The sequence below is a fragment of the Lathyrus oleraceus genome, chromosome 3 (assembly GCF_024323335.1).
Source record: "Lathyrus oleraceus cultivar Zhongwan6 chromosome 3, CAAS_Psat_ZW6_1.0, whole genome shotgun sequence".
In the NCBI taxonomy this organism is placed as follows: Eukaryota; Viridiplantae; Streptophyta; class Magnoliopsida; order Fabales; family Fabaceae; genus Lathyrus; species Lathyrus oleraceus.
Genome location: NC_066581.1, coordinates 485571195 through 485591761, shown reverse-complemented (window position 1 = coordinate 485591761; position 20567 = coordinate 485571195). Strand labels below are relative to the sequence as shown.

Here is a 20567-nt window from a genome sequence, read left to right as displayed (position 1 = left end):
GTATATATTTTATTTCTTTCACTTATTAACGGCAAAACAGACATAATTAACGCTGAAATATTTGTTTTCCTCCTACTTCTTTCCATTCTTTTACGCCGATTAACAAAATAGATACAAGTATTTAAAAAATCCCAAAAAAGAGGTGCAACACAAGGACTTCCCAGGAGGTCACCCATCCTAGTACTACTCTCGCCCAAGCACGCTTAACTGCGGAGTTCTGATGGGATCCGGTGCATTAGTGCTGGTATGATCGCACCTGATATCGAATGCGCTTTAATTGTATATATTTTATTTCTTTCACTTATTAACGGCAAAACAGACATAATTAACGCTGAAATATTTGTTTTCTCCTACTTCTTTCCATTCTTTTACGCCGATTAACAAAAATAGATACAAGTATTTAAAAAATCCCAAAAAAAAGGTGCAACACAAGGACTTCCCAGGAGGTCACCCATCCTAGTACTACTCTCGCCCAAGCACGCTTAACTGCGGAGTTCTGATGGGATCCGGTGCATTAGTGCTGGTATGATCGCACCTGATATCGAATGCGCTTTAATTGTATATATTTTATTTCTTTCACTTATTAACGGCAAAACAGACATAATTAACGCTGAAATATTTGTTTTCTCCTACTTCTTTCGATTCTTTTACGCCGATTAACAAAAATAGATACAAGTATTAAAAAATCGCAAAAAGAAATAAAGGATACAAGAGGTGCAACACAAGGACTTCCCAGGAGGTCACCCATCCTAGTACTACTCTCGCCCAAGCACGCTTAACTGCGGAGTTCTGATGGGATCCGGTGCATTAGTGCTGGTATGATCGCACCTGATATCGAATGCGCTTTAATTGTATATATTTTATTTCTTTCACTTATTAACGGCAAAACAGACATAATTAACGCTGAAATATTTGTTTTCTCCTACTTCTTTCCATTCTTTTACGCCGATTAACAAAATAGATACAAGTATTTAAAAAATCCCAAAAAAGAGGTGCAACACAAGGACTTCCCAGGAGGTCACCCATCCTAGTACTACTCTCGCCCAAGCACGCTTAACTCAAAACAGACATAATTAACGCTGAAATATTTGTTTTCTCCTACTTCTTTCCCCTTTTCTCCTACTTAACTTCCTCCACCCTCACTATCTTTTCCTCCCCGATTCTTTTACGCCGATTAACAAAAATAGATACAAGTATTTAAAAAATCCCAAAAAAGAGGTGCAACACAAGGACTTCCCAGGAGGTCACCCATCCTAGTACTACTCTCGCCCAAGCACGCTTAACTGCGGAGTTCTGATGGGATCCGGTGCATTAGTGCTGGTATGATCGCACCTGATATCGAATGCGCTTTAATTGTATATATTTTTATTTCTTTCACTTATTAACGGCAAAACAGACATAATTAACGCTGAAATATTTGTTTTCTCCTACTTCTTTCCATTCTTTTACGCCGATTAACAAAAAGATACAAGTATTTAAAAAATCCCAAAAAAGTGCAACACAAGGACTTCAGGAACCCCCCCGTTCTTTCCCAGTACGATGACGCGTGAGGTCACCCATCCTAGTACTACTCTCGCCCAAGCACGCTTAACTGCGGAGTTCTGATGGGATCCGGTGCATTAGTGCTGGTATGATCGCACCTGATATCGAATGCGCTTTAATTGTATATATTTTATTTCTTTCACTTATTAACGGCAAAACAGACATAATTAACGCTGAAATATTTGTTTTCTCCTACTTCTTTCTTCTATTCTTTTACGCCGATTAACAAAAATAGATACAAGTATTTAAAAAATCGCAAAAAAGAGGTGCAACACAAGGACTTCCCAGGAGGTCACCCATCCTAGTACTACTACTCTCGCCCAAGCACGCTTAACTGCGGAGTTCTGATGGGATCCGGTGCATTAGTGCTGGTATGATCGCACCTGATATCGAATGCGCTTTAATTGTATATATTTTATTTCTTTCACTTATTAACGGCAAAACAGACATAATTAACGCTGAAATATTTGTTTTCTCTCCTACTTCTTTCCATTCTTTTACGCCGTGCATTAGTGCTGGTATGATCGCACCTGATATCGAATGCGCTTTAATTGTATATATTTTATTTCTTTCACTTATTAACGGCAAAACAGACATAATTAACGCTGAAATATTTGTTTTCTCCTACTTCTTTCCATTCTTTTACGCCGATTAACAAAATAGATACAAGTATTTAAAAAATCCCAAAAAAAGAGGTGCAACACAAGGACTTCCCAGGAGGTCACCCATCCTAGTACTACTCTCTCTCGCCCAAGCACGCTTAACTGCGGAGTTCTGATGGGATCCGGTGCATTAGTGCTGGTATGATCGCACCTGATATCGAATGCGCTTTAATTGTATATATTTTATTTCTTTCACTTATTAACGGCAAAACAGACATAATTAACGCTGAAATATTTGTTTCTCCTCCGACTTTCTCCCTGCTCTATTTCCTCCCTCCTCTTAACGCTACTCTCCTACTTCTTTCCTTCTTTTACGCCGCACAATTGAGTAATTAGTCTCACGGTCGGTTGTACCATGGTCACCCCACCCCTGAGCGCTGTCCACACACGCCATGCCACACAACCCGCCCGCCCCATTAACAAAATAGATACAAGTATTTAAAAAACCGCAAAATCTTTTACGCCGATTAACAAAAATAGATACAAGTATTTAAAAAATCCCAAAAAGAGGTGCAACACAAGGACTTCCCAGGAGGTCACCCATCCTAGTACTACTCTCGCCCAAGCACGCTTAACTGCGGAGTTCTGATGGGATCCGGTGCATTAGTGCTGGTATGATCGCACCTGATATCGAATGCGCTTTAATTGTATATATTTTATTTCTTTCACTTATTAACGGCAAAACAGACATAATTAACGCTGAAATATTTGTTTTCTCCTACTTCTTTCCATTCTTTTACGCCGATTAACAAAAATAGATACAAGTATTTAAAAAATCCCAAAAAAGAGGTGCAACACAAGGACTTCCCAGGACCCCGCACAGACCCCCACCTCTCCACCTCTTGTTGCTCGAGCCCCCCCCCCCAGGTCACCCATCCTAGTACTACTCTCGCCCAAGCACGCTTAACTGCGGAGTTCTGATGGGATCCGGTGCATTAGTGCTGGTATGATCGCACCTGATATCGAATGCGCTTTAATTGTATGTATTTTATTTCTTTCACTTATTAACGGCAAAACAGACATAATTAACGCTGAAATATTTGTTTTCTCCTACTTCTTTCCATTCTTTTACGCCGAGAGAGACCCCCCCACCCAGCCCATTAACAAAAAAGATACAAGTATTTAAAAAATCCAAAAAAAAAGGTGCAACACAAGGACTTCCCAGGAGGTCACCCATCCTAGTACTACTCTCGCCCAAGCACGCTTAACTGCGGAGTTCTGATGGGATCCGGTGCATTAGTGCTGGTATGATCGCACCTGATATCGAATGCGCTTTAATTGTATATATTTTATTTCTTTCACTTATTAAACGGCAAAACAGACATAATTAACGCTGAAATATTTGTTTTCTCCTACTTCTTTCCATTCTTTTACGCCGATTAACAAAAATAGATACAAGTATTTAAAAATCGCAAAAAAGAGGTGCAACACAAGGACTTCCCAGGAGGTCACCCATCCTAGTACTACTCTCGCCCAAGCACGCTTAACTGCGGAGTTCTGATGGGATCCGGTGCATTAGTGCTGGTATGATCGCACCTGATATCGAATGCGCTTTAATTGTATATATTTTATTTCTTTCACTTATTAACGGCAAACAGACATAATTAACGCTGAAATATTTGTTTTCTCCTACTTCTTTCGATTCTTTTACACGCCGATTAACAAAAATAGATACAAGTATTTAAAAAATCCAAAAAAGAGGTGCAACAAGACTTCCCAGGATCCCCACATCTCTTCCTCAATTCTTCTTGTGTTGTGTGGATTTTTTTACGTATGGTGCCAGATACAGGCTGCTCCTCATCCTTGGTCACCCATCCTAGTACTACTCTCGCCCAAGCACGCTTAACTGCGGAGTTCTGATGGGATCCGGTGCATTAGTGCTGGTATGATCACACCTGATATCGAATGCGCTTTAATTGTATATATTTTATTTTCTTTCACTTATTAACGGCAAACAGACATAATTAACGCTGAAATATTTGTTTTCTCCTACTTCTTTCCATTCTTTTACGCCGATTAACAAAATAGATACAAGTATTTAAAAAATCCCAAAAAAGAGGTGCAACACAAGGACTTCCCAGGAGGTCACCCATCCTAGTACTACTCTCGCCCAAGCACGCTTAACTGCGGAGTTCTGATGGGATCCGGTGCATTAGTGCTGGTATGATCGCACCTGATATCGAATGCGCTTTAATTGTATATATTTTATTTCTTTCACTATTAACGGCAAAACAGCAGACATAATTAACGCTGAAATATTTGTTTCTCCTACTTCTTTCCATTCTTTTACGCCGATTAACAAAAATAGATACAAGTATTTAAAAAATCGCAAAAAAAGAGGTGCAACACAAGGACTTCCCAGGAGGTCACCCATCCTAGTACTACTCTCGCCCAAGCACGCTTAACTGCGGAGTTCTGATGGGATCCGGTGCATTAGTGCTGGTATGATCGCACCTGATATCGAATGCGCTTTAATTGTATATATTTTATTTCTTTCACTTATTAACGGCAAAACAGACATAATTAACGCTGAAATATTTGTTTTCTCCTACTTCTTTCGATTCTTTTACGCCGATTAACAAAAATAGATACAAGTATTTAAAAAATCGCAAAAAAGAGGTGCAACACAAGGACTTCCCAGGAGGTCACCCATCCTAGTACTACTCTCGCCCAAGCACGCTTAACTGCGGAGTTCTGATGGGATCCGGTGCATTAGTGCTGGTATGATCGCACCTGATATCGAATGCGCTTTAATTGTATATATTTTATTTCTTTCACTTATTAACGGCAAAACAGACATAATTAACGCTGAAATATTTGTTTTTCTCCTACTTCTTTCCATTCTTTTACGCCGATTAACAAAATAGATACAAGTATTTAAAAATCCGCAAAAAGAGGTGCAACACAAGGACTTCCCAGGAGGTCACCCATCCTACTACTACTCTCGCCCAAGCACGCTTAACTGCGGAGTTCTGATGGGATCCGGTGCATTAGTGCTGGTATGATCGCACCTGATATCGAATGCGCTTTAATTGAATAGATACAATAAAAAATCCAAAAAGAGTGCAACACAAGGACTTCCAGGAGGTCACCCATCCTAGTACTACTCTCGCCCAAGCACGCTTAACTGCGGAGTTCTGATGGAATCCGGTGCATTAGTGCTGGTATGATCGCACCTGATATCGAATGCGCTTTAATTGTATATATTTTATTTCTTTCACTTATTAACGGCAAAACAGACATAATTAACGCTGAAATATTTGTTTTCTCCTACTTCTTTCCATTCTTTTACGCCGATTAACAAAAATAGATACAAGTATTTAAAAAATCCCAAAAAAAGAGGTGCAACACAAGGACTTCCCAGGAGGTCACCCATCCTAGTACTACTCTCGCCCAAGCACGCTTAACTGCGGAGTTCTGATGGGATCCGGTGCATTAGTGCTGGTATGATCGCACCTGATATCGAATGCGCTTTAATTGTATATATTTTATTCTTTCACTTATTAACGGCAAAACAGACATAATTAACGCTGAAATATTTGTTTTCTCCTACTTCTTTCGATTCTTTTACGCCGATTAACAAAAATAGATACAAGTATTTAAAAAATCGCAAAAAGAGGTGCAACACAAGGACTTCCCAGGAGGTCACCCATCCTAGTACTACTCTCGCCCAAGCACGCTTAACTGCGGAGTTCTGATGGGATCCGGTGCATTAGTGCTGGTATGATCACACCTGATATCGAATGCGCTTTAATTGTATATATTTTATTTCTTTCACTTATTAACGGCAAAAACAGACATAATTAACGCTGAAATATTTGTTTTCTCCTACTTCTTCCATTCTTTTACGCCGATTAACAAAAATAGATACAAGTATTAAAAATCCCAAAAAAAGAGGTGCAACACAAGGCAACAAAGACTTCCCAGGAGGTCACCCATCCTAGTACTACTCTCGCCCAAGCACGCTTAACTGCGGAGTTCTGATGGGATCCGGTGCATTAGTGCTGGTATGATCGCACCTGATATCGAATGCGCTTTAATTGTATATATTTTATTTCTTTCACTTATTAACGGCAAAACAGACATAATTAACGCTGAAATATTTGTTTTCTCCTACTTCTTTCAATTCTTTACGCCTTTTACGATTAACAAAAATAGATACAAGTATTTAAAAAATCCCAAAAAAAGAGGTGCAACACAAGGACTTCCCAGGAGGTCACCCATCCTAGTACTACTCTCGCCCAAGCACGCTTAACTGCGAGTTCTGATGGGATCCGGTGCATTAGTGCTGGTATGATCGCACCTGATATCGAATGCGCTTTAATTGTATATATTTTATTTCTTTCACTTATTAACGGCAAAACAGACATAATTAACGCTGAAATATTTGTTTTCTCCTACTTCTTCCATTCTTTTACGCCGATTAACAAAAATAGATACAAGTATTTAAAAATCCCAAAAAAAGAGGGCAGCCCACACAAGGACTTCCCAGGAGGTCACCCATCCTAGTACTACTCTCGCCCAAGCACGCTTAACTGCAGAGTTCTGATGGGATCCGGTGCATTAGTGCTGGTATGATCGCACCTGATATCGAATGCGCTTTAATTGTATATATTTTATTTCTTTCACTTATTAACGGCAAACAGACATAATTAACGCTGAAATATTTGTTTTCTTTTCTCCTACTTCTTTCATTCTTTTACGCCGATTAACAAAAATAGATACAAGTATTTAAAAAATCGCAAAAGAGGTGCAACACAAGGACTTCCCAGGAGGTCACCCATCCTAGTACTACTCTCGCCCAAGCACGCTTAACTGCGGAGTTCTGATGGGATCCGGTGCATTAGTGCTGGTATGATCGCACCTGATATCGAATGCGCTTTAATTGTATATATTTTATTTCTTTCACTTATTTTTGTTTTCCTCTCCTACTTTCTTTCATTCTTTTACGCCGATTAACAAAAATAGATACAAGTATTTAAAAAATCGCAAAAAAAGAGGTGCAACACAAGGACTTCCCAGGAGGTCACCCATCCTAGTACTACTCTCGCCCAAGCACGCTTAACTGCGGAGTTCTGATGGGATCCGGTGCATTAGTGCTGGTATGATCGCACCTGATATCGAATGCGCTTTAATTGTATATATTTTATTTATTTCATTTATTAACGGCAAAACAGACATAATTAACGCTGAAATATTTGTTTTCTCCTACTTCTTTCCATTCTTTTACGCCGATTAACAAAATAGATACAAGTATTAAAAATCCCAAAAAAAGAGGTGCAACACAAGGACTTCCCCAAGAGGTCACCCATCCTAGTACTACTCTCACTCTCGCCCAAGCACGCTTAACTGCGAGTTCTGATGGGATCCGGTGGCATTAGTGCTGGTATGATCGCACCTGATATCGAATGCTCTTTTGTTTTGTCGTTTAATTGTATGTATTTTATTTCTTTCACTTATTAACGGCAAAACAGACATAATTAACGCTGAAATATTTTTTTCTCCTACTTCTTTCCATTCTTTTACGCCGATTAACAAAATTAGATACAAGTATTTAAAAAATCCGCAAAAAAGAGGTGCAACACAAGAGCATTCCCAGGAGGTCACCCATCCTAGTACTACTCTCGCCCAAGCACGCTTAACTGCGGAGTTCTGATGGGATCCGGTGCATTAGTGCTGGTATGATCGCACCTGATATCGAATGCGCTTTAATTGTATATATTTTTTTTCTTTCACTTATTAACGCAAAACAGAATAATTACGCTGAAATATTTGTTTTCTCCTACTTCTTTCCATTCTTTTACGCCGATTAACAAAATAGATACAAGTATTTAAAAAATCCAAAAAAAGAGGTGCAACACAAGACTTCCCAGGAGGTCACCCATCCTAGTACTACTCTCGCCCAAGCACGCTTAACTGCGGATTCTGATGGATCCGGTGCATTAGTGCTGGTATGATCGCACCTGATATCGAATGCGCTTTAATTGTATATATTTTATTTCTTTCACTTATTAACGGCAAAACACACATAAACGCTGAAATATTTGTTTTTTCCTACTCTTCTTTTCTTCTTTTTACGCCGATTAACAAAAATAGATACAAGTATTTAAAAATCCAAAAAAAGAGGTGCACACAACACAGACCTCCCAGGAGGTCACCCATCCTAGTACTACTCTCCCCAAGCACGCTTAACTGCGGAGTTCTGATGGGATCCGGTGCATTAGTGCTGGTATGATCGCACCTGATATCGAATGCGCTTTAATTGTATATATTTTATTTCTTTCACTTATTAACGGCAAAACAGACATAATTAACGCTGAAATATTTGTTTTCCTCCTACTTCTCTTTCGATTCTTTTACGCCGATTAACAAAAATAGATACAAGTATTTAAAAAATCGCAAAAAAAGAGGTGCAACACAAGGACTTCCCAGGAGGTCACCCATCCTAGTACTACTCTCGCCCAAGCACGCTTAACTGCGGAGTTCTGATGGGATCCGGTGCATTAGTGCTGGTATGATCACACCTGATATCGAATGCGCTTTAATTGTATAATTTTATTTCTTTCACTTATTAACGGCAAAACAGACAATTAACGCTGAAATATTTGTTTTCCTCCTACTCTTCTTTTCTTCTTTTACGCCGATTAACCAAAATAATACAAGTATTTTAAAAAATCCCAAAAAAAGGTGCAACACAAGGACTTCGTCCCAGGAGGTCACCCATCCTAGTACTACTCTCTCCCCAGCACTTAACTGCGGAGTTCTGATGGGATCCGGTGCATTAGTGCTGGTATGATCGCACCTGATATCGAATGCGCTTTATTGTATATATTTTATTTCTTTCACTTATAACGGCAAAACAGACATAATTAACGCTGAAATATTGTGTTTCCTCCTACTTCTTCCATTCTTTTACGCCGATTAACAAAAATAGATACAAGTATTTAAAAAATCCCAAAAAAAGAGGTGCAACACAAGGACTTCCCAGGAGGTCACCCATCCTAGTACTACTCTCGCCCAAGCACGCTTAACTGCGGAGTTCTGATGGGATCCGGTGCATTAGTGCTGGTATGATCGCACCTGATATCGAATGCGCTTAATTGTATATATTTTATTTCTTTCATTATAACGGCAAAACAGACATAATTAACGCTGAAATATTGTTTTTTCCTCCTACTTCTTTCCATTCTTTTACGCCGATTACACAAATAGATACAAGTATTTAAAAAATCCCAAAAAAGAGGTGCAACACAAGGACTTCCCAGGAGTCACCCATCCTAGTACTACTCTCGCCCAAGCACGCTTAACTGCGGAGTTCTGATGGGATCCGGTGCATTAGTGCTGGTATGATCGCACCTGATATCGCATGCGCTTTGATTGTATATATTTTATTTCTTTCACTTATTAACGGCAAAACAAACATAATTAACGCTGAATATTTGTTTCTCCTACTCTTCTTTCCATTCTTTTACGCCGATTAACAAAATAGAGACAAGTATTTAAAAAATCCCAAAAAAGAGGTGCAACACAAGGACTTCCCAGGAGGTCACCCATCCTAGTACTACTCTCCGCCCAAGCACGCTTAACTGCGGAGTTCTGATGGGATCCGTTGCATTAGTGCTGGTATGATCGCACCTGATATCGAATGCGCTTTAATTGTATAATTTATTTTTCTTTCACTTATTAACGGCAAAACAGACATAATTAACGCTGAAATATTTGTTTTCCTCCTACTTCCTTTCCATTCTTTTACGCCGATTAACAAAAATAGATACAAGTATTTAAAAATCGCAAAAAAGAGGTGCAACACAAGACTTCCCAGGAGTCACCCATCCTAGTACTACTCTCGCCCAAGCACGCTTAACTGCGGAGTTCTGATGGGATCCGGTGCATTAGTGCTGGTATGATCGCACCTGATATCGAATGCGCTTTAATTGTATATATTTTATTTCTTTCACTTATTAACGGCAAAACAGACATAATTAACGCTGAAATTTTGTTTTCTCCTACTTCTTTCCATTCTTTTACGCCGATTAACAAAATAGATACAAGTATTTAAAAAATCGCAAAAAAGAGGTGCAACACAAGGACTTCCCAGGAGGTCACCCATCCTGTACTACTCCTCGCCCAAGCACCCGCTTAACTGCGGAGTTCTGATGGGATCCGTGCATTAGTGCTGGTATGACAGCACCTGATATCGAATGCGCTTTAATTGTATATATTTTATTTCTTTCACTTATTAACGGCAAACAGACATAATTAACGCTGAATATTTGTTTTCTCCCTACTTCTTTTCTTTTCTTTTTTACGCCGATTAACAAAAATAGATACAAGTATTTAAAAAATCCAAAAAAGAGGTGCAACACAAGACTTCCCAGGAGGTCACCCATCCTAGTACTACTCTCGCCCCAAGCACGCTTAACTGCGGAGTTCTGATGGGATCCGGTGCATTAGTGCTGGTATGATCGCACCTGATATCGAATGCGCTTTAATTGTATATATTTTATTCTTTCACTTATTAACGGCAAAACAGACATAATTAACGCTGAAATATTGTTTTTCTCCTACTTCTTTCGATTCTTTTACGCCGATTAACAAAAATAGATACAAGTATTTAAAAATCGCAAAAAAGAGGTGCAACACAAGGACTCCCAGGAGGTCACCCTCCTAGTACTACTCTCCGCCCAACGCTTAACTGCGAAGTTCTGATGGGATCCGGTGCATTAGTGCTGGTATGATCGCACCTGATATCGAATGCGCTTATTGTAATATTATTTTATTCTTTCACTTATTAACGGCAAAACAGACATAATTAACGCTGAAATATTTGTTTTCTCCTACTTCTTTCCGATTCTTTTACGCCGATTAACAAAAATAGATACAAGTATTTAAAAAATCCCAAAAAAGAGGTGCAACACAAGGACTTCCAGGAGGTCACCCATCCTAGTACTACTCTCGCCCAAGCACGCTTAACGCTGAGTTCTGATGGGATCCGGTGCATTAGTGCTGGTATGATCGCCTGATATCGAATGCGCTTTAATTGTATATATTTTATTTCTTTCACTTATTAACGCAAAACAGACATAATTAACGCTGAAATATTTGTTTTCCTCCTACTTCTTTCCATTCTTTTACGCCGATTAACAAAAATAGATACAAGTATTTAAAAAATCCCAAAAAAGAGGTGCAACACAAGGACTTCCCAGGAGGTCACCCCATCCTAGTACTACTCTCGCCCAAGCACGCTTAACTGCGGAGTTCTGATGGGATCCGGTGCATTAGTGCTGGTATGATCGCACTGATATATCGAATCGCTTTAATTGTATATATTTTATTTTTCTTTCACTTATAACGGCAAAACAACATAATTAACGCTGAAATATTTGTTTTCTCCTACTTTTTCTTTCCATTCTTTTACGCCGATTAACAAAAATAGATACAGTATTTAAAAAATCGCAAAAAAAGAGGTGCAACACAAGGACTTCCCAGGAGGTCACCCATCCTAGTACTACTCTCCGCCCAAGCACGCTTAACTGCGGAGTTCTGATGGGATCCGTGCATTAGTGCTGGTATGATCGCACCTGATATCGAATGCGCTTTAATTGTATATTTTTTATTTCTTTCACTTATTAACGGCAAAACAGACATAATTAACGCTGAAATATTTGTTTTCCCCTCCTACTTCTTTCGATTCTTTTACGCCGATTAACAAAATAGATACAAGTATTAAAAATCCCAAAAAAAGGTGCAACACAAGGACTTCCCCAGGAGGTCACCCCATCCTGTACTACTCTCGCCCAAGCACGCTTAACTGCGGAGTTCTGATGGGATCCGGTGCATTAGTGCTGGTATGATCACCTGATATCGAATGCGCTTTATTGTATATATTTTATTTCTTTCACTTATTAACGGCAAAACAGACATAATTAACGCTGAAATATTTGTTTTCTCCTACTTCTTTCCATTCTTTTACGCCGATTAACAAAAATAGATACAAGTATTTAAAAAATCCCAAAAAAAGAGGTGCAACACAAGGACTTCCCAGGAGGTCACCCATCCTAGTACTACTCTCGCCCAGCACCGCTAACTGCGGATTCTGATGGGATCCGGTGCATTAGTGCTGGTATGATCGCACCTGATATCGAATGCGCTTTAATTGTATATATTTTATTTCTTTCTCACTTATTAACGGCAAAACAGACATAATTAACGCTGAAATATTTGTTTTCCCTCCTACTTCTTTCCATTCTTTTACGCCGATTAACAAAAATAGATACAAGTATTTAAAAACTCGCAAAAAGAGGTGCAACACAAGGACTTCCCAGGAGGTCACCCATCCTAGTACTACTCTCGCCCCAAGCACGCTTAACTGCGGAGTTCTGATGGGATCCGGTGCATTAGTGCTGGTATGATCGCACCTGATATCGAATGCGCTTTAATTGTATATATTTTATTTCTTTCACTTATTAACGGCAAAACAGACATAATTAACGCTGAAATATTTGTTTTCTCCTACTTCTTTCGATTCTTTTACGCCGATTAACAAAATAGATACAAGTATTTAAAAAATCCGCAAAAAAGGTGCAACACAAGGACTTCCCAGGAGGTCACCCATCCTAGTACTACTCTCGCCCAAGCACGCTTAACTGCGGAGTTCTGATGGGATCCGGTGCATTAGTGCTGTTATGATCACACCTGATATCGAATGCGCTTTAATTGTATATATTTTTATTTCTCACTTATTAACGGCAAAACAGACATAATTAACGCTGAAATATTTGTTTTCTCCTACTTCTTTCCATTCTTTTACGCCGATTACAAAAATAGATACAAGTATTTAAAAAATCCCAAAAAAGAGGTGCAACACAAGGACTTTCCCAGGAGGTCACCCATCCTAGTACTACTCTCGCCCAAGCACACTTAACTGCGGAGTTCTGATGGGATCCGGTGCATTAGTGCTGGTATGATCGCACCTGATATCGAATGCGCTTTAATTGTATATATTTTATTTCTTTCACTTATTAACGGCAAAACAGACATAATTAACGCTGAAATATTTGTTTTCTCCTACTTCTTTCCATTCTTTTACGCCGATTAACAAAAATAGATACAAGTATTTAAAAATCCCAAAAAAAGGTGCAACACAAGGACTTCCCAGGAGGTCACCCATCCTAGTACTACTCTCCCCAAGCACGCTTAACTGCGGAGTTCTGATGGGATCCGTGCATTAGTGCTGGTATGATCGCACCTGATATCGAATGCGCTTTAATTGTATATATTTTATTTCTTTCACTTATTAACGCAAACAGACATAATTAACGCTGAAATATTTGTTTTCCCTCCTATTCTTCTTTCCATTCTTTTACGCCGATTAACAAAATAGATACAAGTATTTAAAAAATCCCAAAAAAGAGGTGCAACACAAGGACTTCCCAGGAGGTCACCCATCCTAGTACTACTCTCGCCCAAGCACGCTTAACTGAGTTCTGATGGGATCCGGTGCATTAGTGCTGGTATGATCGCACCTGATATCGAATGCGCTTTAATTGTATATATTTTATTTCTTTCACTTTTAACGGCAAAACAGACATAATTAACGCTGAAATATTTGTTTTCTCCTACTTCTTTCATTCTTTTACGCCGATTAACAAAAATAGATACAAGTATTTAAAAATCGCCAAAAAAAGAGGTGCAACACAAGGACTTCCCAGGAGGTCACCCATCCTAGTACTACTCTCGCCCAAGCACGCTTAACTGCGGAGTTCTGATGGGATCCGGTGCATTAGTGCTGGTATGATCGCACCTGATATCGAATGCGCTTTATTGTATATATTTTATTTCTTTCACTTATTAACGGCAAAACAGACATAATTAACGCTGAAATATTTGTTTCTCTCCTACTTCTTTCCATTCTTTTACGCCGATTAACAAAATAGATACAAGTATTTAAAAATCCCAAAAAAAAGAGGTGCAACACAAGGACTTCCCAGGAGGTCACCCATCCTAGTACTACTCTCGCCCAAGCACGCTTAACTGCGGAGTTCTGATGGGATCCGGTGCATTAGTGCTGGTATGATCGCACCTGATATCGAATGCGCTTTAATTGTATGTATTTTATTTCTTTCACTTATTAACGGCAAACAGACATAATTAACGCTGAAATATTTGTTTTCTCCTACTTCTTTCCATTCTTTTACGCCGATTAACAAAATAGATACAAGTATTAAAAAAATCCAAAAAAAAGGTGCAACACAAGGACTTCCGGAGGTCACCCATCCTAGTACTACTCTCGCCCAAGCACGCTTAACTGCGGAGTTCTGATGGGATCCGTGCATTAGTGCTGGTATGATCGCACCTGATATCGAATGCGCTTTAATTTGTAATATTTTATTTCTTTCACTTATTAACGGCAAAACAGACATAATTAACGCTGAAATATTTGTTTTCCTCCTACTTCTTTCGATTCTTTTACGCCGATTAACAAAATAGATACAAGTATTTAAAAAAATCCAAAAAAAGGTGCAACACAAGGACTTCCCAGGAGGTCACCCATCCTAGTACTACTCTCGCCCAAGCACGCTTAACTGCAGTTTCTGATGGGATCCGGTGCATTAGTGCTGGTATGATCGCACCTATGATATCGAATGCGCTTTAATTGTATATATTTTATTTCTTTCACTAACAACGGCAAAACAGACATAATTAACGCTGAAATATTTGTTTTCTCCTACTTCTTCCATTCTTTTACGCCGATTAACAAAATAGATACAAGTATTTAAAAAATCCCAAAAAAGAGGTGCAACACAAGGACTTCCCAGGAGGTCACCCATCCTACTACTACTCTCTCGCCCAAGCACGCTTAACTGCGGAGTTCTGATGGGATCCGGTGCATTAGTGCTGGTATGATCGCACCTGATATCGAATGCGCTTTAATTGTATATATTTTATTTCTTTCACTTATTAACGGCAAAACAGACATAATTAACGCTGAAATATTTGTTTTCCTCCTACTTCTTTCGATTCTTTTACGCCGATTAACAAAAATAGATACAAGTATTTAAAAATCGCAAAAAAAAGTGCAACACAAGGACTTCCCAGGAGGTCACCCATCCTAGTACTACTCTCGCCCAAGCACGCTTAACTGCGGAGTTCTGATGGGATCCGGTGCATTAGTGCTGGTATGATCGCACCTGATATCGAATGCGCTTTAATTGTATATATTTTATTTCTTTCACTTATTAACGGCAAAACAGACATAATTAACGCTGAAATATTTGTTTTCCTCCTACTTCTTTCCATTCTTTTACGCCGATTAACAAAAATAATACAAGTATTTAAAAAATCCCAAAAAAGAGGTGCAACACAGGACTTCCCAGGAGGTCACCCATCCTAGTACTACTCTCGCCCAAGCACGCTTAACTGCGGAGTTCTGATGGGATCCGGTGCATTAGTGCTGGTATGATCGCACCTGATATCGAATGCGCTTTAATTGTATATTTTATTTCTTTCACTTATTAACGGCAAAACAGACATAATTAACGCTGAAATATGTGTTTTCTCCTACTTCTTTCCATTCTTTTACGCCGATTAACAAAAATATACAAGTATTTAAAAACCCAAAAAAAGAGGTGCAACACAAGGACTTCCCAGGAGGTCACCCATCCTAGTACTACTCTCGCCTCCAGCACGCTTATACTGCGGAGTTCTGATGGGATCCGGTGCATTAGTGCTGGTATGATCGCACCTGATATCGAATGCGCTTTAATTGTATATATTTTATTTTTTTCACTTTATAACGGCAAAACAGACATAATTACGCTGAAATATTTGTTTTCCTCCTACTTCTTTCGATTCTTTTACGCCGATTAACAAAAATAGATACAAGTATTTAAAAAATCGCAAAAAAGAGGTGCAACACAAGGACTTCCCAGGAGGTCACCCATCCTAGTACTACTCTCGCCCAAGCACGCTTAACTGCAGAGTTCTGATGGGTACTTCTTTCCATTCTTTTATTTTACGCCGATTAACAATAGATACAAGTATTTAAAAATCCCAAAAAAGAGGTGCAACACAAGGACTTCCCAGGAGGTCACCCATCCTAGTACTACTCTCGCCCAAGCACGCTTAACTGCGAGTTCTGATGGGATCCGGTGCATTAGTGCTGGTATGATCGCACCTGATATCGAATGCGCTTTAATTGTATATATTTTATTTCTTTCACTTATTAACGGCAAAACAGACATAATTAACGCTGAAATATTTGTTTTCCTCCTACTTCTTTCCATTCTTTTACGCCGATTAACAAAAATAGATACAAGTATTTAAAAAATCCAAAAAAAGAGGTGCAAACAAGGACTTCCCAGGAGGTCACCCATCCTAGTACTACTCTCGCCCAAGCACGCTTAACTGCGGAGTTCTGATGGATCCGTGCATTAGTGCTGGTATGATCGCACCTGATATCGAATGCGCTTTAATTGTATATATTTTATTTCTTTCACTTATTAACGGCAAAACAGACATAATTAACGCTGAAATATTTGTTTTCTCCTACTTCTTCTTCCATTCTTTTACGCCGATTAACAAAAATAGATACAAGTATTTAAAAAATCGCAAAAAAGGTGCAACACAAGGACTTCCCAGGAGGTCACCCATCCTAGTACTACTCTCGCCCAAGCACGCTTAACTGCGGAGTTCTGATGGGATCCGGTGCATTAGTGCTGGTATGATCGCACCTGATATCGAATGCGCTTTAATTGTATATATTTTATTTCTTTCACTTATTAACGGCAAAACAGACATAATTAACGCTGAAATATTTGTTTTCTCCTACTTCTTTTTCGATTCTTTTACGCCGATTACAAAAATAGATACAAGTATTTAAAAAATCGCAAAAAAAGAGTGCAACACAAGGACTTCCCAGGAGGTCACCCATCCTAGTACTACTCTCGCCCAAGCACGCTTAACTGCGGAGTTCTGATGGGATCCGGTGCATTAGTGCTGGTATGATCGCACCTGATATCGAATGCGCTTTAATTGTATATATTTTATTTCTTTCACTTATTAACGGCAAAACAGACATAATTAACGCTGAAATATTTGTTTTCCCCTCCTACTTCTTTCCATTCTTTTACGCCGATTAACAAAAATAGATACAAGTATTTAAAAAATCCCAAAAAAGAGGTGCAACACAAGGACTTCCCAGGAGGTCACCCATCCTAGTACTACTCTCGCCAAGCACGCTTAACTGCGGAGTTCTGATGGGATCCGGTGCATTAGTGCTGGTATGATCGCACCTGATATCGAATGCGCTTTAATTGTATATTTTTATTTCTTTCACTTATTAACGGCAAAACAGACATAATTAACGCTGAAATATTGTTTTCTCCTACTTCTTCCATTCTTTTACGCCGATTAACAAAAATAGATACAAGTATTTAAAAACTCAAAAAAAGAGGTGCAACACAAGGACTTCCCAGGAGGTCACCCATCCTAGTACTACTCTCGCCCCAGCACGCTTAACTGCGGAGTTCTGATGGGATCCGGTGCATTAGTGCTGGTATGATCGCACCTGATATCGAATGCGCTTTAATTGTATATATTTTATTTCTTTCACTTATTAACGGCAAAACAGACATAATTAACGCTGAAATATTTGTTTTCTCCTACTTCTTTCGATTCTTTTACGCCGATTAACAAAAATAGATACAAGTATTTAAAAAATCGCAAAAAAGAGGTGCAACACAAGGACTTCCCAGGAGGTCACCCATCCTAGTACTACTCTCGCCCAAGCACGCTTAACTGCAGAGTTCTGATGGGATCCGGTGCATTAGTGCTGGTATGATCACACCTGATATCGAATGCGCTTTAATTGTATATATTTTATTTCTTTCACTTATTAACGGCAAAACAGACATAATTAACGCTGAAATATTTGTTTTCTCCTACTTCTTTCCATTCTTTTACGCCGATTAACAAAATAGATACAAGTATTTAAAAATCCCAAAAAAAGAGGTGCAACACAAGGACTTCCCAGGAGGTCACCCATCCTAGTACTACTCTCGCCCAAGCACGCTTAACTGCGGAGTTCTGATGGGATCCGGTGCATTAGTGCTGGTATGATCGCACCTGATATCGAATGCGCTTTAATTGTATATATTTTATTTCTTTCACTTATTATCTGAATGCGGACCAGTGCATTAAGTGCTGGTATGGACTCACGGCAAAACAGACATAATTAACGCTGAAATATTTGTTTTCTCTCCTACTTCTTTTCGATTCTTTTACGCCGATTAACAAAAATAGATACAAGTATTTAAAAAATCGCAAAAAAAGGTGCAACACAAGGACTTCCCAGGAGGTCACCCATCCTAGTACTACTCTCGCCCTAATTAACGCTGAAATATTTGTTTTCCTCCTACTTCTTTCCATTCTTTTACGCCGATTAACAAAAATAGATACAAGTATTTAAAAAATCGCAAAAAAAGGTGCAACACAAGGACTTCCCAGGAGGTCACCCATCCTAGTACTACTCTCGCCCAAGCACGCTTAACTGCGAGTTCTGATGGGATCCGGTGCATTAGTGCTGGTATGATCGCACCTGATATCGAATGCGCTTTAATTGTATATATTTTATTTCTTTCACTTATTAACGGCAAAACAGACATAATTAACGCTGAAATATTTGTTTTCTCCTACTTCTTTCCATTCTTTTACGCCGATTAACAAAATAGATACAAGTATTTAAAAAATCGCAAAAAAAGAGGTGCAACACAAGGACTTCCCAGGAGGTCACCCATCCTAGTACTACTCTCGCCCAAGCACGCTTAACTGCGGAGTTCTGATGGGATCCGGTGCATTAGTGCTGGTATGATCGCACCTGATATCGAATGCGCTTTAATTGTATATATTTTATTTCTTTCACTTATTAACGGCAAAACAGACATAATTAACGCTGAAATATTGTTTTCCCTACTTCTTTTTCCATTCTTTTACGCCCCCAGGAGGTCACCCATCCTAGTACTACTCTCGCCTTTTATTTCTTTCACTTATTAACGGCAAAACAGACATAATTAACGCTGAAATATTTGTTTTCCTCCTACTTCTTTCCTTCTTTTACGCCGATTAACAAAAATAGATACAAGTATTTAAAAAATCCCAAAAAAGAGGTGCAACACAAGGACTTCCCAGGAGGTCACCCATCCTAGTACTACTCTCGCCCAAGCACGCTTAACTGCGGAGTTCTGATGGGATCCGGTGCATTAGTGCTGGTATGATCGCACCTGATATCGAATGCGCTTTAATTGTATATATTTTATTTCTTTCACTTATTAACGGCAAAACAGACATAATTAACGCTGAAATATTTGTTTTCTCCTACTTCTTTCCATTCTTTTACGCCGATTACAAAAATAGATACAAGTATTTAAAAAATCCCAAAAAAGAGGTGCAACACAAGGACTTCCCAGGAGGTCACCCATCCTAGTACTACTCTCGCCCAAGCACGCTTAACTGCGGAGTTCTGATGGGATCCGGTGCATTAGTGCTGGTATGATCGCACCTGATATCGAATGCGCTTTAATTGTATATATTTTATTTCTTTCACTTATTAACGGCAAAACAGACATAATTAACGCTGAAATATTTGTTTTCTGTGCATCTTTCAGTGCTGTCATCGATCACAAATCCACCCTACTTCTTTCCCACCCATCCTAGTACTACTCTCGCCCAAGCACGCTTAACTGCGGAGTCACTTATTAACGGCAAAACAGACATAATTAACGCTGAAATATTTGTTTTCTCCTCCTACTTCTTTCGATTCTTTTACGCCGATTAACAAAATAGATACAAGTATTTAAAAATCGCAAAAAAGGTGCAACACAAGGACTTCCCAGGAGGTCACCCATCCTAGTACTACTCTCGCCCCAAGCACGCTTAACTGCAGAGTTCTGATGGGATCCGGTGCATTAGTGCTGGTATGATCGCACCTGATATCGAATGCGCTTTAATTGTATATATTTTATTTCTTTCACTTATTAACGGCAAAACAGACATAATTACGCTGAAATATTTGTTTTCTCCTACTTCTTTCCATTCTTTTACGCCGATTAACAAAAATAGATACAAGTATTTAAAAAATCCCAAAAAAAGAGGTGCAACACAAAGACTTCCCAGGAGGTCACCCATCCTAGTACTACTCTCGCCCAAGCACGCTTAACTGCGGAGTTCTGATGGGATCCGGTGCATTAGTGCTGGTATGATCGCACCTGATATCGAATGCGCTTTAATTGTATATATTTTATTTCTTTCACTTATTAACGGCAAAACACATAATTAACGCTGAATATTTGTTTTCTCTCCTACTTC

General features: G+C 39.0%; 61 non-coding genes and 8 pseudogenes across 61 annotated transcripts; all 69 read right to left on the bottom strand.

Moving 5' to 3' along the window:
* Positions 1-139: 139 nt before the first annotated feature.
* On the bottom strand, positions 140-258 carry LOC127134405 (5S ribosomal RNA). The gene has a single exon (XR_007808148.1). It is a non-coding gene; the product is annotated as a 5S ribosomal RNA (ribosomal RNA).
* A 160-nt stretch (positions 259-418) lies between these two features.
* Positions 419-537, bottom strand: LOC127134535 (5S ribosomal RNA). Its single transcript, XR_007808272.1, has one exon. It is a non-coding gene; the product is annotated as a 5S ribosomal RNA (ribosomal RNA).
* Positions 538-711: 174 nt separating this feature from the next.
* Positions 712-830, bottom strand: LOC127134404 (5S ribosomal RNA). Its single transcript, XR_007808147.1, has one exon. It is a non-coding gene; the product is annotated as a 5S ribosomal RNA (ribosomal RNA).
* A 385-nt stretch (positions 831-1215) lies between these two features.
* Positions 1216-1334, bottom strand: LOC127134403 (5S ribosomal RNA). The gene has a single exon (XR_007808146.1). It is a non-coding gene; the product is annotated as a 5S ribosomal RNA (ribosomal RNA).
* Positions 1335-1531: 197 nt separating this feature from the next.
* On the bottom strand, positions 1532-1642 carry LOC127132832 (uncharacterized; annotated as a pseudogene).
* A 163-nt stretch (positions 1643-1805) lies between these two features.
* LOC127134623 (5S ribosomal RNA) lies at positions 1806-1927 on the bottom strand. Its single transcript, XR_007808357.1, has one exon. It is a non-coding gene; the product is annotated as a 5S ribosomal RNA (ribosomal RNA).
* Positions 1928-2234: 307 nt separating this feature from the next.
* Positions 2235-2357, bottom strand: LOC127134652 (5S ribosomal RNA). Its single transcript, XR_007808384.1, has one exon. It is a non-coding gene; the product is annotated as a 5S ribosomal RNA (ribosomal RNA).
* Positions 2358-2711: 354 nt separating this feature from the next.
* Positions 2712-2830, bottom strand: LOC127134402 (5S ribosomal RNA). Its single transcript, XR_007808145.1, has one exon. It is a non-coding gene; the product is annotated as a 5S ribosomal RNA (ribosomal RNA).
* A 216-nt stretch (positions 2831-3046) lies between these two features.
* On the bottom strand, positions 3047-3162 carry LOC127132803 (uncharacterized; annotated as a pseudogene).
* Positions 3163-3344: 182 nt separating this feature from the next.
* Positions 3345-3463, bottom strand: LOC127134534 (5S ribosomal RNA). The gene has a single exon (XR_007808271.1). It is a non-coding gene; the product is annotated as a 5S ribosomal RNA (ribosomal RNA).
* Positions 3464-3623: 160 nt separating this feature from the next.
* Positions 3624-3742, bottom strand: LOC127134401 (5S ribosomal RNA). Its single transcript, XR_007808144.1, has one exon. It is a non-coding gene; the product is annotated as a 5S ribosomal RNA (ribosomal RNA).
* Positions 3743-3979: 237 nt separating this feature from the next.
* On the bottom strand, positions 3980-4099 carry LOC127132802 (uncharacterized; annotated as a pseudogene).
* A 161-nt stretch (positions 4100-4260) lies between these two features.
* LOC127134400 (5S ribosomal RNA) lies at positions 4261-4379 on the bottom strand. The gene has a single exon (XR_007808143.1). It is a non-coding gene; the product is annotated as a 5S ribosomal RNA (ribosomal RNA).
* A 162-nt stretch (positions 4380-4541) lies between these two features.
* LOC127134399 (5S ribosomal RNA) lies at positions 4542-4660 on the bottom strand. Its single transcript, XR_007808142.1, has one exon. It is a non-coding gene; the product is annotated as a 5S ribosomal RNA (ribosomal RNA).
* Positions 4661-4820: 160 nt separating this feature from the next.
* Positions 4821-4939, bottom strand: LOC127134398 (5S ribosomal RNA). The gene has a single exon (XR_007808141.1). It is a non-coding gene; the product is annotated as a 5S ribosomal RNA (ribosomal RNA).
* Positions 4940-5098: 159 nt separating this feature from the next.
* On the bottom strand, positions 5099-5217 carry LOC127134578 (5S ribosomal RNA). The gene has a single exon (XR_007808313.1). It is a non-coding gene; the product is annotated as a 5S ribosomal RNA (ribosomal RNA).
* A 47-nt stretch (positions 5218-5264) lies between these two features.
* On the bottom strand, positions 5265-5382 carry LOC127132734 (5S ribosomal RNA). Its single transcript, XR_007806816.1, has one exon. It is a non-coding gene; the product is annotated as a 5S ribosomal RNA (ribosomal RNA).
* A 161-nt stretch (positions 5383-5543) lies between these two features.
* Positions 5544-5662, bottom strand: LOC127134397 (5S ribosomal RNA). Its single transcript, XR_007808140.1, has one exon. It is a non-coding gene; the product is annotated as a 5S ribosomal RNA (ribosomal RNA).
* Positions 5663-5820: 158 nt separating this feature from the next.
* On the bottom strand, positions 5821-5939 carry LOC127134551 (5S ribosomal RNA). The gene has a single exon (XR_007808287.1). It is a non-coding gene; the product is annotated as a 5S ribosomal RNA (ribosomal RNA).
* A 169-nt stretch (positions 5940-6108) lies between these two features.
* On the bottom strand, positions 6109-6225 carry LOC127132761 (5S ribosomal RNA). Its single transcript, XR_007806841.1, has one exon. It is a non-coding gene; the product is annotated as a 5S ribosomal RNA (ribosomal RNA).
* A 166-nt stretch (positions 6226-6391) lies between these two features.
* LOC127134660 (5S ribosomal RNA) lies at positions 6392-6509 on the bottom strand. The gene has a single exon (XR_007808392.1). It is a non-coding gene; the product is annotated as a 5S ribosomal RNA (ribosomal RNA).
* A 161-nt stretch (positions 6510-6670) lies between these two features.
* On the bottom strand, positions 6671-6790 carry LOC127132762 (5S ribosomal RNA). Its single transcript, XR_007806842.1, has one exon. It is a non-coding gene; the product is annotated as a 5S ribosomal RNA (ribosomal RNA).
* A 161-nt stretch (positions 6791-6951) lies between these two features.
* LOC127134396 (5S ribosomal RNA) lies at positions 6952-7070 on the bottom strand. The gene has a single exon (XR_007808139.1). It is a non-coding gene; the product is annotated as a 5S ribosomal RNA (ribosomal RNA).
* Positions 7071-7201: 131 nt separating this feature from the next.
* LOC127134394 (5S ribosomal RNA) lies at positions 7202-7320 on the bottom strand. Its single transcript, XR_007808137.1, has one exon. It is a non-coding gene; the product is annotated as a 5S ribosomal RNA (ribosomal RNA).
* A 158-nt stretch (positions 7321-7478) lies between these two features.
* LOC127132804 (uncharacterized) lies at positions 7479-7604 on the bottom strand (annotated as a pseudogene).
* A 173-nt stretch (positions 7605-7777) lies between these two features.
* Positions 7778-7897, bottom strand: LOC127134582 (5S ribosomal RNA). The gene has a single exon (XR_007808317.1). It is a non-coding gene; the product is annotated as a 5S ribosomal RNA (ribosomal RNA).
* Positions 7898-8053: 156 nt separating this feature from the next.
* On the bottom strand, positions 8054-8169 carry LOC127132758 (5S ribosomal RNA). Its single transcript, XR_007806838.1, has one exon. It is a non-coding gene; the product is annotated as a 5S ribosomal RNA (ribosomal RNA).
* A 158-nt stretch (positions 8170-8327) lies between these two features.
* Positions 8328-8447, bottom strand: LOC127132763 (5S ribosomal RNA). The gene has a single exon (XR_007806843.1). It is a non-coding gene; the product is annotated as a 5S ribosomal RNA (ribosomal RNA).
* Positions 8448-8611: 164 nt separating this feature from the next.
* Positions 8612-8730, bottom strand: LOC127134550 (5S ribosomal RNA). The gene has a single exon (XR_007808286.1). It is a non-coding gene; the product is annotated as a 5S ribosomal RNA (ribosomal RNA).
* A 158-nt stretch (positions 8731-8888) lies between these two features.
* Positions 8889-9008, bottom strand: LOC127132771 (5S ribosomal RNA). Its single transcript, XR_007806848.1, has one exon. It is a non-coding gene; the product is annotated as a 5S ribosomal RNA (ribosomal RNA).
* A 159-nt stretch (positions 9009-9167) lies between these two features.
* Positions 9168-9286, bottom strand: LOC127134393 (5S ribosomal RNA). Its single transcript, XR_007808136.1, has one exon. It is a non-coding gene; the product is annotated as a 5S ribosomal RNA (ribosomal RNA).
* Positions 9287-9444: 158 nt separating this feature from the next.
* LOC127134634 (5S ribosomal RNA) lies at positions 9445-9562 on the bottom strand. The gene has a single exon (XR_007808367.1). It is a non-coding gene; the product is annotated as a 5S ribosomal RNA (ribosomal RNA).
* A 159-nt stretch (positions 9563-9721) lies between these two features.
* On the bottom strand, positions 9722-9841 carry LOC127132725 (5S ribosomal RNA). Its single transcript, XR_007806808.1, has one exon. It is a non-coding gene; the product is annotated as a 5S ribosomal RNA (ribosomal RNA).
* Positions 9842-10002: 161 nt separating this feature from the next.
* On the bottom strand, positions 10003-10119 carry LOC127134651 (5S ribosomal RNA). The gene has a single exon (XR_007808383.1). It is a non-coding gene; the product is annotated as a 5S ribosomal RNA (ribosomal RNA).
* A 158-nt stretch (positions 10120-10277) lies between these two features.
* LOC127132792 (uncharacterized) lies at positions 10278-10397 on the bottom strand (annotated as a pseudogene).
* Positions 10398-10558: 161 nt separating this feature from the next.
* On the bottom strand, positions 10559-10677 carry LOC127134619 (5S ribosomal RNA). Its single transcript, XR_007808353.1, has one exon. It is a non-coding gene; the product is annotated as a 5S ribosomal RNA (ribosomal RNA).
* A 158-nt stretch (positions 10678-10835) lies between these two features.
* Positions 10836-10950, bottom strand: LOC127132788 (uncharacterized; annotated as a pseudogene).
* Positions 10951-11110: 160 nt separating this feature from the next.
* On the bottom strand, positions 11111-11227 carry LOC127132784 (uncharacterized; annotated as a pseudogene).
* A 158-nt stretch (positions 11228-11385) lies between these two features.
* LOC127132737 (5S ribosomal RNA) lies at positions 11386-11505 on the bottom strand. The gene has a single exon (XR_007806819.1). It is a non-coding gene; the product is annotated as a 5S ribosomal RNA (ribosomal RNA).
* A 163-nt stretch (positions 11506-11668) lies between these two features.
* On the bottom strand, positions 11669-11787 carry LOC127132745 (5S ribosomal RNA). The gene has a single exon (XR_007806825.1). It is a non-coding gene; the product is annotated as a 5S ribosomal RNA (ribosomal RNA).
* A 159-nt stretch (positions 11788-11946) lies between these two features.
* LOC127132779 (uncharacterized) lies at positions 11947-12064 on the bottom strand (annotated as a pseudogene).
* Positions 12065-12224: 160 nt separating this feature from the next.
* LOC127132769 (5S ribosomal RNA) lies at positions 12225-12341 on the bottom strand. Its single transcript, XR_007806847.1, has one exon. It is a non-coding gene; the product is annotated as a 5S ribosomal RNA (ribosomal RNA).
* Positions 12342-12504: 163 nt separating this feature from the next.
* Positions 12505-12624, bottom strand: LOC127134594 (5S ribosomal RNA). The gene has a single exon (XR_007808329.1). It is a non-coding gene; the product is annotated as a 5S ribosomal RNA (ribosomal RNA).
* A 158-nt stretch (positions 12625-12782) lies between these two features.
* LOC127134629 (5S ribosomal RNA) lies at positions 12783-12901 on the bottom strand. Its single transcript, XR_007808363.1, has one exon. It is a non-coding gene; the product is annotated as a 5S ribosomal RNA (ribosomal RNA).
* Positions 12902-13059: 158 nt separating this feature from the next.
* Positions 13060-13179, bottom strand: LOC127134607 (5S ribosomal RNA). Its single transcript, XR_007808342.1, has one exon. It is a non-coding gene; the product is annotated as a 5S ribosomal RNA (ribosomal RNA).
* Positions 13180-13337: 158 nt separating this feature from the next.
* On the bottom strand, positions 13338-13454 carry LOC127132760 (5S ribosomal RNA). Its single transcript, XR_007806840.1, has one exon. It is a non-coding gene; the product is annotated as a 5S ribosomal RNA (ribosomal RNA).
* Positions 13455-13615: 161 nt separating this feature from the next.
* On the bottom strand, positions 13616-13731 carry LOC127132748 (5S ribosomal RNA). The gene has a single exon (XR_007806828.1). It is a non-coding gene; the product is annotated as a 5S ribosomal RNA (ribosomal RNA).
* Positions 13732-13890: 159 nt separating this feature from the next.
* On the bottom strand, positions 13891-14009 carry LOC127134392 (5S ribosomal RNA). Its single transcript, XR_007808135.1, has one exon. It is a non-coding gene; the product is annotated as a 5S ribosomal RNA (ribosomal RNA).
* A 160-nt stretch (positions 14010-14169) lies between these two features.
* LOC127134391 (5S ribosomal RNA) lies at positions 14170-14288 on the bottom strand. Its single transcript, XR_007808134.1, has one exon. It is a non-coding gene; the product is annotated as a 5S ribosomal RNA (ribosomal RNA).
* Positions 14289-14445: 157 nt separating this feature from the next.
* LOC127132754 (5S ribosomal RNA) lies at positions 14446-14561 on the bottom strand. The gene has a single exon (XR_007806834.1). It is a non-coding gene; the product is annotated as a 5S ribosomal RNA (ribosomal RNA).
* A 159-nt stretch (positions 14562-14720) lies between these two features.
* On the bottom strand, positions 14721-14838 carry LOC127132750 (5S ribosomal RNA). Its single transcript, XR_007806830.1, has one exon. It is a non-coding gene; the product is annotated as a 5S ribosomal RNA (ribosomal RNA).
* Positions 14839-14997: 159 nt separating this feature from the next.
* LOC127134654 (5S ribosomal RNA) lies at positions 14998-15118 on the bottom strand. The gene has a single exon (XR_007808386.1). It is a non-coding gene; the product is annotated as a 5S ribosomal RNA (ribosomal RNA).
* A 159-nt stretch (positions 15119-15277) lies between these two features.
* On the bottom strand, positions 15278-15396 carry LOC127134538 (5S ribosomal RNA). The gene has a single exon (XR_007808275.1). It is a non-coding gene; the product is annotated as a 5S ribosomal RNA (ribosomal RNA).
* A 160-nt stretch (positions 15397-15556) lies between these two features.
* Positions 15557-15674, bottom strand: LOC127134567 (5S ribosomal RNA). Its single transcript, XR_007808302.1, has one exon. It is a non-coding gene; the product is annotated as a 5S ribosomal RNA (ribosomal RNA).
* A 155-nt stretch (positions 15675-15829) lies between these two features.
* LOC127132751 (5S ribosomal RNA) lies at positions 15830-15950 on the bottom strand. The gene has a single exon (XR_007806831.1). It is a non-coding gene; the product is annotated as a 5S ribosomal RNA (ribosomal RNA).
* A 314-nt stretch (positions 15951-16264) lies between these two features.
* LOC127134659 (5S ribosomal RNA) lies at positions 16265-16382 on the bottom strand. The gene has a single exon (XR_007808391.1). It is a non-coding gene; the product is annotated as a 5S ribosomal RNA (ribosomal RNA).
* Positions 16383-16543: 161 nt separating this feature from the next.
* Positions 16544-16659, bottom strand: LOC127132767 (5S ribosomal RNA). Its single transcript, XR_007806845.1, has one exon. It is a non-coding gene; the product is annotated as a 5S ribosomal RNA (ribosomal RNA).
* Positions 16660-16819: 160 nt separating this feature from the next.
* LOC127134533 (5S ribosomal RNA) lies at positions 16820-16938 on the bottom strand. The gene has a single exon (XR_007808270.1). It is a non-coding gene; the product is annotated as a 5S ribosomal RNA (ribosomal RNA).
* Positions 16939-17099: 161 nt separating this feature from the next.
* LOC127134579 (5S ribosomal RNA) lies at positions 17100-17218 on the bottom strand. The gene has a single exon (XR_007808314.1). It is a non-coding gene; the product is annotated as a 5S ribosomal RNA (ribosomal RNA).
* A 163-nt stretch (positions 17219-17381) lies between these two features.
* Positions 17382-17499, bottom strand: LOC127134645 (5S ribosomal RNA). Its single transcript, XR_007808378.1, has one exon. It is a non-coding gene; the product is annotated as a 5S ribosomal RNA (ribosomal RNA).
* Positions 17500-17655: 156 nt separating this feature from the next.
* LOC127134557 (5S ribosomal RNA) lies at positions 17656-17774 on the bottom strand. The gene has a single exon (XR_007808292.1). It is a non-coding gene; the product is annotated as a 5S ribosomal RNA (ribosomal RNA).
* A 160-nt stretch (positions 17775-17934) lies between these two features.
* On the bottom strand, positions 17935-18053 carry LOC127134591 (5S ribosomal RNA). The gene has a single exon (XR_007808326.1). It is a non-coding gene; the product is annotated as a 5S ribosomal RNA (ribosomal RNA).
* A 159-nt stretch (positions 18054-18212) lies between these two features.
* LOC127134389 (5S ribosomal RNA) lies at positions 18213-18331 on the bottom strand. Its single transcript, XR_007808133.1, has one exon. It is a non-coding gene; the product is annotated as a 5S ribosomal RNA (ribosomal RNA).
* A 354-nt stretch (positions 18332-18685) lies between these two features.
* Positions 18686-18803, bottom strand: LOC127132729 (5S ribosomal RNA). Its single transcript, XR_007806811.1, has one exon. It is a non-coding gene; the product is annotated as a 5S ribosomal RNA (ribosomal RNA).
* A 160-nt stretch (positions 18804-18963) lies between these two features.
* On the bottom strand, positions 18964-19082 carry LOC127134388 (5S ribosomal RNA). Its single transcript, XR_007808132.1, has one exon. It is a non-coding gene; the product is annotated as a 5S ribosomal RNA (ribosomal RNA).
* A 284-nt stretch (positions 19083-19366) lies between these two features.
* Positions 19367-19485, bottom strand: LOC127134387 (5S ribosomal RNA). Its single transcript, XR_007808131.1, has one exon. It is a non-coding gene; the product is annotated as a 5S ribosomal RNA (ribosomal RNA).
* A 159-nt stretch (positions 19486-19644) lies between these two features.
* Positions 19645-19763, bottom strand: LOC127134386 (5S ribosomal RNA). The gene has a single exon (XR_007808130.1). It is a non-coding gene; the product is annotated as a 5S ribosomal RNA (ribosomal RNA).
* Positions 19764-20070: 307 nt separating this feature from the next.
* LOC127134635 (5S ribosomal RNA) lies at positions 20071-20190 on the bottom strand. Its single transcript, XR_007808368.1, has one exon. It is a non-coding gene; the product is annotated as a 5S ribosomal RNA (ribosomal RNA).
* A 160-nt stretch (positions 20191-20350) lies between these two features.
* On the bottom strand, positions 20351-20469 carry LOC127134574 (5S ribosomal RNA). Its single transcript, XR_007808308.1, has one exon. It is a non-coding gene; the product is annotated as a 5S ribosomal RNA (ribosomal RNA).
* Positions 20470-20567: the final 98 nt, after the last annotated feature.